Raw genomic sequence first — 12,476 nt, forward strand, 5'->3', positions numbered from 1 at the left:
TCCAAATATCTTGATGTATGATGGAATTTAAAACTATTTATCTCACTAAATCTTTTGGGACACCCTGTATAAATTCCCAATTGTAGACACAGATTGGGTCCTGCCACAATCACTGTATTGATTTTAATTAACATTCATCTAAAGATAGGTGCTGGGAATAGTGTTTGCATTATTTTTCTTCTATTCATAATCTTGATTTGGATTCTGATTCTGATTCTGATCTTGGAAGTGATAGGGAGCTCTTGGATTTAATTGAATAAGATGTCAGACAGACTTACAGACAGAGACAGAGTTAGATTTATGCTTTAGAGAGATTATCTTGATAGCTGAGTGAAGAATGCATTGGATGAAATAGGGAGGAATATGAGCCTATGAACCTATGTTCAATCCCTCCTCTCCTTTCCAAATTATTATTATTTCTCAGCATTAGTAATTTTTAATTATGAGGATATTTTTTCTTTATAGTGATTAAAAGAAATTGGTTCAAAAAACTTATCATGGTTCTGTGGTCTTTGATACAAAACAGGACAAATAAAGGGCTATTGAACTATTTTATTGCCCTTTTCAGTCACTTTTAAATCTACTTTCCCATTTAATCTTTTTACCCTCACTTCACAAGGCTTTCAACATGTTTTTGATTGTTTCCTGTGGACTTGTTGCTTGTAAGTTGCTGTATGTTTATGTATGTGGATTGCTGGGGAACCAGATAACAAATGAATGTATTCATTCCATAAACATTAAGTATCTATTATACAAAATTCCATACTAGATGAGATCAGAAATGAAAAAAATGAATAAGATGTGGTCCCTATTAGTTGTAGGCATGACATTAAAGTCATAGTCTTGATTCAGACTCAGTTTTGCCTTGAATTGTATCACTCAGGAATTATTGAACAAAAGATTGCTTTTCTCTAGCAAAATAAGAATATACAGCAAGGAAACAGTGACCCAACTTCCCTAGACAGTCTTCTTTAATCACCTGGAAATGATATTAGTCATTATGTCATCAGGCTAGCAAGTTGTGTCAAGGAAGTTGAAGCCAATTAAATTGGGGGAGGGGGAGAGGGGAAAAGAGTGAAGAAGGGAGAAAACTGCATCAGGGAAGTTAGAAAAGTAATGTCAGGAAAATTCCATTCCACTGTCCTCATGGAGCTTATCATCCAGTAGGGAAGCTTCATTGCTTTCTTAGTCATATCTGACACTTTGTGACCCAATTTGGGGTTTTCTTGGCAAAGATAGGTTTGTCACTTCCTTTTCATATCATTTTACAGATGAGGAGTGGAGGCAAATAGGGTTAAGTGACTTGCCTGAGGTCACATAGCTAATAAGTGTCTGAAGTCAGATTTAAACTCAGGAAGATAAGTCTCCCTGACTTCAAGCTTGACATTCTATCCTCTGTGCCACCTGCTTCCTGTAATTAGGAAGGATGGCATATACATGTATATATATATGTATATATATATACATGTATATGCATATATATATATATGTGTGTGTGTGTGTGTGTGTGTGTGTGTGTGTGCTACAGAAAAAGGGAACATTCAATAAGTACATAAGAAAAAAATAGGAATAAAGAACTATGAGAGTTCAGAGGAAGAAATCACTCCAGACTGAGGTATTTAGGGAAAATATTATGGAGCTGGGTTTTGAAGGAGATGACTAGGATTTCAGTAGGAGATAGGTATTGTAGGTCTAGAGAAAAACATGGCTAATATGTTCTGGGAAAGAGTAAATGATCCAGGATGGCTAAGGGCTGGTGATTCAGGGGAACTGGTTAAAAAAAAACCCACCCCAAAACACCAACCTGATTCTTCTTTATCATGGACCAATTCAAAACAGGATCTTGAAGGATTTAGGTGATGGATTCCATTAGAACAATCCATTCCTTTGCTCTTTCCATTCACTCAAACCAGGAATCCCATCTTATCTCATGTCTTTAACTGCCTATTTCTTTTACAAGTCTTTGTAAAAGTGACTAGCATGAAATGAAGTTGTTAACCTAGGCTAGAGTTGCACAATGGAGAGTTGTAAATTCTAGGCTAAGCAGTTTGCAACTTATTATATACATAATGGGAAGTCATTGAAGATTTTGGAACAAGGGATTGTTTGATCAAAGCTTTGATTTAGAAAGAGAAAGCTGGTAACAATTTGTGGAATGGTCTGATGTAGGGTGGTGGCAGGAAGAACAGAAAAGAAGAAATGTGAGTGATATAGGATTGTCAGAACTTGGAGAAAGAAAAGGAGGGGACAGAATGTATAACAAAGGTGAAGGGTTTAGCTTTAGAAAGAAGAAACACTTTTTTTCTTTGATAGAGTAGAGAAGGAGCAGCAGATGGGTAAAGGTACAAAAAGTGTCTATGTGGATACCAGTACAGTCAGTTCTGCTCTCATCTAACATATGTGTTCTACAAAAAACAATATTACACAAAAGCTAGTAATAAAAATCACAAAGCTTATGGGGAAAATGGAGTTAGAGTCACAAAACTCAAAAACATCATCAATGGCACATTAAAAAGGAGACAGGAACCTAATAGAAATAGCAAAGTAGTATATAGATTAAATAGTTATACATAAATGCTTCAATAAGTAGTGGCAATGTCAATGAATTCAGCCAGTCCCAAATTGGTGAAGTTGATGATAATAGGTGAGAGGAAAGTCTTGGGACCAGGGTTGTTGGTGGGGATGTGATTTGCATGAGTGCAGATCGGTTCTCCTCTGCCCCTAGCTCCTACTGACCTGGGAAATATATAACAGAAGATAAACAATAAATGTCACTTTGCCTTGCAAAAGGTCTTAAGGGGACTTGTGGAAGTGAGCAAAGAAAGGGATGCAGCCTGTGAATTATTGTGAAGTGTTACTTTCGAGCTTGCAGGATTATATATGAGGTGAACTGAAGTAGCTGGTGAATCTTTAAAATATGTGCCTGGGTGTTTTTCTTCTTTGTTCATCTGGGTGTAGTTGTCTGTTTCTCCTTGTCAAAATCACACATAAGTAAATGTGAAATTCAGGTATATTCAAAAAATTACTAAATATGCACCAATAATACTGGGACAAAGTCACATGTTCAAAATAAACATTATAACAGAATTGACTGAATTTATTTATTCTGGATCAAATGAAATGTTCTTTATCCAAGTGCTTGAAAATGAAAAAAAATCTTTTTAAGTTTTTTTCTTTTTTTTTTTGTAAGGCAAACGGGGTTAAGTGGCTTGCCCAAGGCCACACAACTAGGTTATTATTAAGTGTCTGAGATCGGATTTGAACCCAGGTACTCCTGACTCCAGGGCCTTGCTTTATCCACTACGCCACCTAGCCACCCCCCAGCCGCCCCCCCCCAAAAATCTTAATAATAACACAAGGCATTGTTATTAATTAAAGGGCAACTTCTTTTTTTAAATGAATTACAATCTACTGGGGGTAGATAAGATATGTAACAATTAAGGGAAAAAGATAGACTATCAGAGTACAGTTATGATTCTATTATTTTTGTGCTCTTTTACGTATTCAGAGGTCTACTTCCTATTTCCAGAACTTATACTTTTCCATTTCTATGTTTCTGCTCACTGCATTGCCTCTTTGTTGAATGCTTCTTCTCTCCAATCTCTTCTTTTAAAAGTTTCCCCTGTCCACCATGGACAAAATATAAATGGTACATGTTGCATGAAAATTTTTCTAAATTTCCTTCTCAAATCCTATGTATAGTCAGACCATCAACTTATTAAGGTAATGAGATTAATTAATATTAAACTATAATTAAAAACATAAGAAGAAATGGTGTATAGTAAACCCAACTCTAATTTAACCTATTTGAATAAACTATTGATGGTAACAGAACAAGACAGACTATTAGTATTTCCTAAGGAACTTTGATTGATATAAAATGGTCCCTTTAAATGAAACAAAGAACCTAGAAAATTCCTTGATTTCCTACTATTTTCTTACTATGGCAGTCAAGGGTAACAGCAGTTTGAAATTTGAATTCGTTTGCAATATATTACAGAGAAGGATAATGAGATGTTATGAAAAGTATCATCACACAAAACATAAAGGAACCATTTAGGGAAAAACAAGTTGCAAAAAACTTAGCAGGAGACTCAACTAAGTCAAATCTTCTTGAGGGCATGTGCTAAAACTAAAAGGATGAACAAAAAAACAAACAAACATAGAAAAGATCTGTAAACATTTTTTTTCTCATCCACTCTTTCCTCCTTCAATTTCACCATAGTCACAACTTGTTTCTGAGGACCAACCTCCCAAATGAAATCCATAATAAAATTCCAAAGGAATTTGCTAACTATGAACAAATGATAAACCAAGTAGGCAGAAAATGATCACTTGTCAATCATCACTCAAGTATTAAGCACCTAGTATAGACCATGCATTTTGCTAAGTATAGGTCATGCACTGAGCACACGAATATAAAGAAAGAAACGATCTATACTTGTAATGAGCTTATATTCTACTAGAGAAGACAAATACAGATAAAAACACATTACAACATGGAGAAAGGAAATTTTTGGAAGAGTACAACTCTCTTCTCATAGATTTAGATTAGAATTTCTTTGTTTTAGTCCTCCCTCAATGTCTCATCAAATGTTTATTGATGGACTGAGTTATAACTGAAGCACAAGCCCTAGCAGGTCTTACCAAACAGGAAAATCTTTGATGGTCCATTGAATCATTACCAAACTAAGGAATGCACATAAGATAGACCCCCAAATGATGAATCTTTTTGAATAAAGCCATTATGAGGCCATCTACTAAGGTGTAGAGAGATTGAAATATGCACCAGTATAATGGATAGGGAAGCAAAAGTAGGCAGTGGTAGTATTTGAACAAAGTTTAAAATTTCAGGTAGCCATGCTAATGCTGAAAACTAATTACACTCTTTGAAAGAGAAGTATTTTTAGATTTAGGGCTTGGTATGTAGTGTTCACATAGAGCTCATAAAAGATTTTCAAAAGGACATATAGTTATTAAAAAAATTAAAAAGCCATTCTCTTTTTGAACAAATATCACCTCCAAATAACTGTGTGAGAGGAAGAGCTTACACTCCATTGCATACAGATGAACATGACAGACATTCTGTATTGTTTTTAGATTTATGATAGTGACATACAACAGCTTTGGAAACCAAGACAACAGAATTTGCCTTTTCCCTGCTATTTATTTTGTTCATCTTTGATAGGCTTGGAGAGAACACTTGTCAGATATTTTTCTCATCCAAGTCATCAGAAAACCTTTTACATATTTCTTCTGGAAATGTCTAATTTTCTGTGGGCTCAGAGTAATCAGTTTGAGTTAATTTTCTTTATTGGGTTCATTCAAAAAGACTTCCCCACTCTCTACCTCCTCACCTGCCTCCAGAACGAAGTATTGTTTTTTAATTTTGTAGTCCTGCTCAGAGATGAGGTATTTGTACTTCCACAATCTGCAATGTACTCTGCCCAAATATTAAGAGAACAATGAAATGGGGTGAAGTTTAATTCAGTCTAATTTCAGATTTAATCCTAATTGAAAATAAAAGGAATAGGAAACATGCAAAGCGTCAAGGAGAATTTTGTTCAAGTACGATTACTTTCCTATGGTATATTTTTATTCTCATGTGTGAGAAGGCAAATTGAAGTGGACTTATTAAAATGGACCAAGTGGCAATATTAAAAAGATGGGCAAAATAAAATTAACAATGGCTAACGTTATAGAAACTGCAACTGTCAGCAGAAGGCATTAGAGGAATTGTAATAGATTAGAAAAAAATAGCTACTTAAGGCAACCAACCATTAATCTTGTCTTAACAGGGACACTCAGTACAGGTTTGGTACAGTGAGATTTGATTCACAAATCATTTATGCCCCACTTACTTTCAAAATCCATGCAGTTTTTGTGATTAAAAATGCATTTATACTAGCTGCCCCCCTTTACTTACAATTACCAAAAAACTAGTTTTTGTCATTGGGAATTGTACTATAAACAGAATAGGACGAGTCAGTTGCATAGACCTTTTTTTTGGTGTGGAGAGATGTGAAAGGATTAAATTACAGTTTAAATTAGATGAAAAGTATATATTAGTGAAGAAAATAAGGAGTAAAGCTTATAAAAAAAGGAATACTTATCTATAGACTTTCAGTGAAAAATGCTGTTCTCTTAAAAGAACAAAATGAGTTTAGCTGAAAAATTATACTCTACCTGAATTTATTCATTACTTAATATTTCTTACATTGGCTATTTCATCAACTTCTAGGGACTACCCCAAATTCCTTCTTAATGAGATAACTTGACATTTTTAGACCTTCCATTTAATTTCCATTTAAGCTGTATATATCTTATATGTTTAAATTTTTCCATGTTCTCCCCAATTAAAATGTGAACTTTTTGTATTTACAGAATTTAATAAGTGTTTAATAAAGTATTTGATGACTGACTTAAGAAACCTCTAGCTGGCTGCAATTACACTGGACCTTCTCTACCATGAATACACTAGATTGATGACACAATTCTAATGGGGCACTGCTGTGTAGTGGAAATATACTGTTCAAATACTTGAACACACAGCTTTCATATTTGGCCTCCAACCAAATCCTGTCTTTTTTAGTTCAAACATCCCTTGTCCCTTCAAATGATCCTCATATAACATCATTTCAAGATCTTTCATCTTCCTTGGATGTCTTCCTCTGCATGTTCTCAAATTCATCAGTGCTTTCATAAAATGTAGTATTCAGAACTGAAGATAGTACCATAGATGTAGAATAGTAGAAGCAGTTGCTGTGTATTGTCTATGTGTTGTCTTACCATTTTAGAACCTTTACTCCTTGAATGCAGATCCCGTCTTGCTTTTTTCTATTTGTATTTTAGCACCAGTAATGTTTATTTAAATATGTTCATATATATAAATACATATTAGATGCTTAATGTGTTGTTTCTTCCTTCCTTTTTTCCTTCCTTCCTCCTCTTTTTCCTCTCTTTCATTTGGCCTTCCATATGTGAATGGATAGACCCAAATCCTTTGAGAGATTATTTTTTTTTTCTTCCTGAAGATTCTGCATTATCTTAGAGTTTGTTGTAATTAGCATTATATATTTGGCAGAGTAATTTGGAGGTCATTACCCTTCACAAGAAATTCCTCCTCAACTTGAACTCTGTACTGAATCTCCTCTACACCAGTGGTGAATAGATCTGGGAAGAATACACCTTCCTATTTTATGGCTTACATGATGTTTAGTATTGGAGGGTCATTGTTTACTATTATTTATGCTGTTATTAAAGCTACAATGTGTTTTTTGAAGTTTAATAGTGTGAAGTGGATAATAGAGATACTTTTGTCAAGACAGAGAAGTATGTAGAAAAGCTCAGGCAATTTGACAAAAACTTCTGAGAGAAGTGGAAAATAGTATGGCAGAAACTAGGTAGACCTACATCTCACATGCCATACCAAGATAAGGTCACAATGGGTACAGGATTTAGACATAAAAAGTGATAGCATGCCAATTTGAAGAACAAGGAATAATTTATCTGTCAAATCTATGGAAAGGGGAGAAGTTTATGACCAAACAAGAGAGAGAAAACATTATAATATGCAAAATAGCTTATTTTAATTACATTAAATTAAAAGGTTTTTTGCATAAAATAAAAACCAATGAAACCAAGAGGAGAAGAAATGAAATAAGCTGGGAAACAATTTCACAGTGAGTGTTTCTGATAAAGAACTCATTTCTAAAATAGAGAACTAAGTCAAATTTATAAGTATATATATATATGTCATTCCCCAATTAATAGTGAAAGGATATGAACAGTCAATTTTCAGATGAAGAAATTAAAGCTATCTATAGTCATATAAAAATGCTCTAATCAATTTTTTGATAAGAGAAATGTAAATTAAAGTATTTCTGAGTTACCATCTTATACCTATCAGATTCACCTATATGATAAAAAAGGAAAATTAGTTGTGTTGGAGGGAATGTGGGAAAACTGGGACACTAATGCACTGTTGGTAGAGTTGTGAACTGCTCCAACCATTCTGGAGAACAATTTGGAACTATGTTCAAAGGGCAATAAAACTATGCATACTCTTTGATACAGCAATTTCAGATCTGTATCCTAAAGAGATCATAAAAGGGAAAAAGACTCATATGTACAAAAATATTTATAACAGCTCTTTTTTGTAGTGGCAAAAAATTGGAAATTGAGGGAATACCCATCAATTGGAGAATGACTGAACAAGTTGTGGTATATGAATGTAATAGAGTACTATTGTTCTGTAAGAAATCATGAACAGGTTGACCTCAGAAAAACCTGAAAATATTTGCATGAATTGATGCTGAATGAAGTGAGTACACATTAATAGCAACATTGGGTGATGTTCAACTATGATGGACTTAGTTCTTCTCAGCCTTACAATAATCAAAGATAATTCTAAAGGACTTGCAATAGAAAATAGCATCCACATCCAGAGAAGGAATTATGGAGTCTGAATGAAGACCAAAGCATATTATTTTCAATTTTAAAAACTTATTTTATATGTTATTTTTTCCCTCTGTTTTTTCTCTTTTGTTCCAATTCTTTCACAATATAACTGATGTGGAAATATGTTTATAATAGTTATACATGTATGACCTATATCAGATTAATTGCTGTTAAGGAGAGGAAGGAAAGGAAGTAGGGAGAAAAATGTGGAACTCAAAATCTTACATAATTTGAAAACTCACTTTGCATATAGTTGGAAAAATAAATTAATAAAAAATAAATATTTGAAAAAATGAAAAGCTTTAAGGTAATATTAAATTTGGCAGAAGAATTTAATGGTCAAAATAGAAGTTATATTTCTCTCTTATATTCCAAATACTTCCTTCAGTGTTAGATCTATTAAAAAGGATGAATGGATAAACTTGAACCTAACATTTTTGTCAAGTCAGGTCGTGCTTTTGAAGAATGCTTGATTTGCACATTTGAGCAACGAGATCATGTTCTAGTTTACTTTTGTTCGAAGTGAGCATAGATTCAGTGAGTATAATCTTGGTTGTATATTACTGGCTTGAAGTAATACTACTTTTGCAGTATAAATAGAGTAACATAAAGCAAGTGTGTACACCATTTTTATAGTAGCAAAGAACTAGAAAGTAAAGGAAGAACCCATTATTTGGAAAATGGTTGAACAATTATTGCACATAAATGCAATGCAATACTATCATGCCATAAGAAATGTTGAATATTATGGTTTTAGAGAAACTAGGGAAGTTGTGTACATGTTTTTGGAGAATGAAGTAAGAAGAATCAGGAGAACAACATATAGAAGAAAACTTTGAAAGCCATACTAACTGATCAATTCATGGCCAAAATGGATTTTAGAGGACTGATTATGAAGCTTGCTACTTATCTCTTGATATAAAGGTGATAGATATGGGTTACCAAAAGGGACATTTAATTTTTGGACATGCTTAATATAAGAATTTGTTTTGCTTAATTATGCATATTTGTTTATTGATGGGAAGGAAAACATTTAATTTTGTCAGTTGGAAAAATGAAATTTAATTTTAAAAAGAACTTTAAGTTCAGCACAATTGGGTTATTAAAGAAACAGTTTTTAACAAGTATTAAGAGGATATTACCCATTGCTCTAATTTCTGAGCTGATGGGTAGCATTTACATAATGAAAAAAAATAAATTGAAATGATCATTTAGCCTCTTACTCTCAAACAAAAAGTCTGTATGTAACTATTAAGGCTGATGAGTTTAGCCTCAGTGCTTCCAGGTATCAAAGAGTAAGAGAAGGGAAGAAAAGATGAGAAGCAATGTTAGCAATATTCTTTTTCTGAGCTCCCATTTCCAGACCAGGAGTGACCTGCTAGTTGAAGCAAGAGGAAAAACCTTAGTTGACAGATGAAGACTTAAAGAGGCAGATTCCCAGAGATACACAGTCACAGGGTGTCAGAAGATTTTCCACCTTTCTGAAGCATCTGGCCTTAGACTTGTCTTAATCATTCAAAAGCTTCCAAGTCATTTTTCTTTTCTTTTCTTTTCTTTTCTTTTCTTTTCTTTTCTTTTCTTTTCTTTTCTTTTCTTTTCTTTTCTTTTCTTTTCTTTTCTTTTCTTTTCTTTTCTTTTCTTTTCTTTTTTTTTCTTTTCCTTTTCTTTTCTTTTCTCAGGAAATAGTAGGGAGGTCATAGTCTCCCTCTCCAATCCCTATCTGCTCTTAAATTTAGGACTTCATCATGCATGTTGATCTCAAATCAAACACTCTAGATTCACACTTCATCAGCCTCCTTGACTCCCACTGCCTGTAGTTTTACCTTACCTTAGTGACCCCCTAGGGATAGTCACATTTTAGATGTTATCATCACCTACAAGTGCCTTATTTTTATGATCTTGAATTCTGAAAATCTTTCCTCTAATCATAAGTTCCTTTTGTCTGTTGCTACCCTCCTTATTCTTTGTCTTTAACAGAACCTTCACAACTCTCCACTCTCCATATCCTCCCAATCTATCACTGCTATTCTAGCCTCAATTTCTTACATTCTGTTTATACCTTAAGGTTAAGCACTTTTGTTTACCCTTAAATCACTTGCTTTCTTTTTCTGTTACTATTCATGATTTACTTAACTCAACTCTGAATTATTCCTGCCCTCAGTTTATTCTGTTCCTGCTTATGTGCTGTTGAACAATAATATAGAAAGTGAATAACTTTGGTGATTAGCTCCATTACAAACTTGTATACTCCAATCTCAATGGGTCACTGCTGACTCTATAATAATAATAATAATAATAATAATAATAATAATAATAATAATAATAATAATAATAATAATAATAATAATAATAATAATAATCTTAGTGGAAGACCTCCCCTCATGATTTACAAAAATATGTCATTTGCCTTGAGCATCCTCTTTTCTTCTACTCCACAATTCATAATCCATCTATAATATCTTCCATTCTCTTTTCATTTAATTAGTCTGTATGTGGAAGAAATATCTTCTCCTTGTGATAGTCAATATCTATATTCATGTCTTTAATCCTATTGCCTTTTATTTCCTCTGAGTGCTTGGTCATCAGTTATTCCCTTTCTTTCACTTTTGTGTTCATGTTTTCTATCCACTGACTCTTTCCTTGTTGCCTGCAAACCTACTCAACTCTCCCTCAATCCTTAAAAAAACTTCATCTTCCCACATCCCCTTAAGTTGTCATTCTATAACTCTTCTCACTTGTACAGTCAAACTCCTAGAAAAGCCATCTACACTCACTGCTTCTCTTTGTTTATATCCAATCCATTTCTCAAATTCTTGTAATCTGATTTCTGATCTCACTTCTCTATTGAAATTGCTAAGGTTACTAATGATTTCCTCCTACCTATTAAGTCTGATTCCCCCACCCTTTTTTTCTTTTCAAACTTTCTGCAGTTTTTGATTTTTTTTTTTAGGTTTTTGTAAGGCAAACGTGGTTAAGTGGCTTGCCCAAGGCCACACAGCTAGGTAATTATTAAGTGCCTGAGACCGGATTTGAACCCAGGTACTCCTGACTCCAGGGCTGGTGCTTTATCCACTACACCACCTAGCTGCCCCAGTTTTTGATATTAATAACCATCCATTCCTCTGACTTCTGTGGCTCTACTTTCTACTGCTTCTCCTCCTGTCCAATTGACTCTGTATTGTAGTCTCATTTGTTGAATCATTATCCATCTTCCACTCCCAGAAAATGAGTAACCTCCAAGGCTCTCTTCTGGTTCTTCTCTCTTCTTTTTTTGGTGATTTCAGAAACTCCTAGGGGTTTGATTATCTTTTTTGCAGATGACTTCTTAATCTATATATCCAGTAATAATATCTCTGTGAACCCAACCCCACATTATCAACTGCCTCGTTTATCTCTATCCAGAAGTCCCATTGACACCTCAAAATCAGCATGCTCTAAAATCAAACCTTCCCTACCTTCCTAAAAATAACCTCCAAATAATCTTATTCCTGTTGTGGCTGCTACCATCCTTCTAGGAATCCATGTTCACAACTTTGACTCTTAACTTTCACTCATTTATCTACCCTATATCCAATTAGTTGCATTGTTTTATTGATTCTACTACCAAAATAATTCTGTCACTATTCTTTCCACTTATGTGTATCACCTTAGTTCAGTTCCTCATCCTCTCTCACCTGGACTATTATGTATATTCCTAAATGTTTTTCCCTGATTCCAATCTATCCCCTTTATAATCCATCCTCCACATAGCTGCCAAATTAATTTTTCTACATTACAGTTCTGACCATGTTATTTACATATTTGGGAAACTTCAGTAGTTCCCTATTGCTTCTAGGATAAAATAGACTGTCTAGTCTGAATAGGAAAATCTTTCTCCTACATGCTTTTCCATTTTTAATTCATATTGCTTTTTCATGTATTCTATATTCCAATTTATTTGTTCTTTGAACTCTAGATTCCTCTTCTCATGCATGGGCCCTTCCACTAGCTATCCCTTCTGCCTAGAATACACTCTT

Source organism: Macrotis lagotis, chromosome 5 (genome assembly GCF_037893015.1).
Source record: "Macrotis lagotis isolate mMagLag1 chromosome 5, bilby.v1.9.chrom.fasta, whole genome shotgun sequence".
Taxonomy (NCBI): Eukaryota; Metazoa; Chordata; class Mammalia; order Peramelemorphia; family Peramelidae; genus Macrotis; species Macrotis lagotis.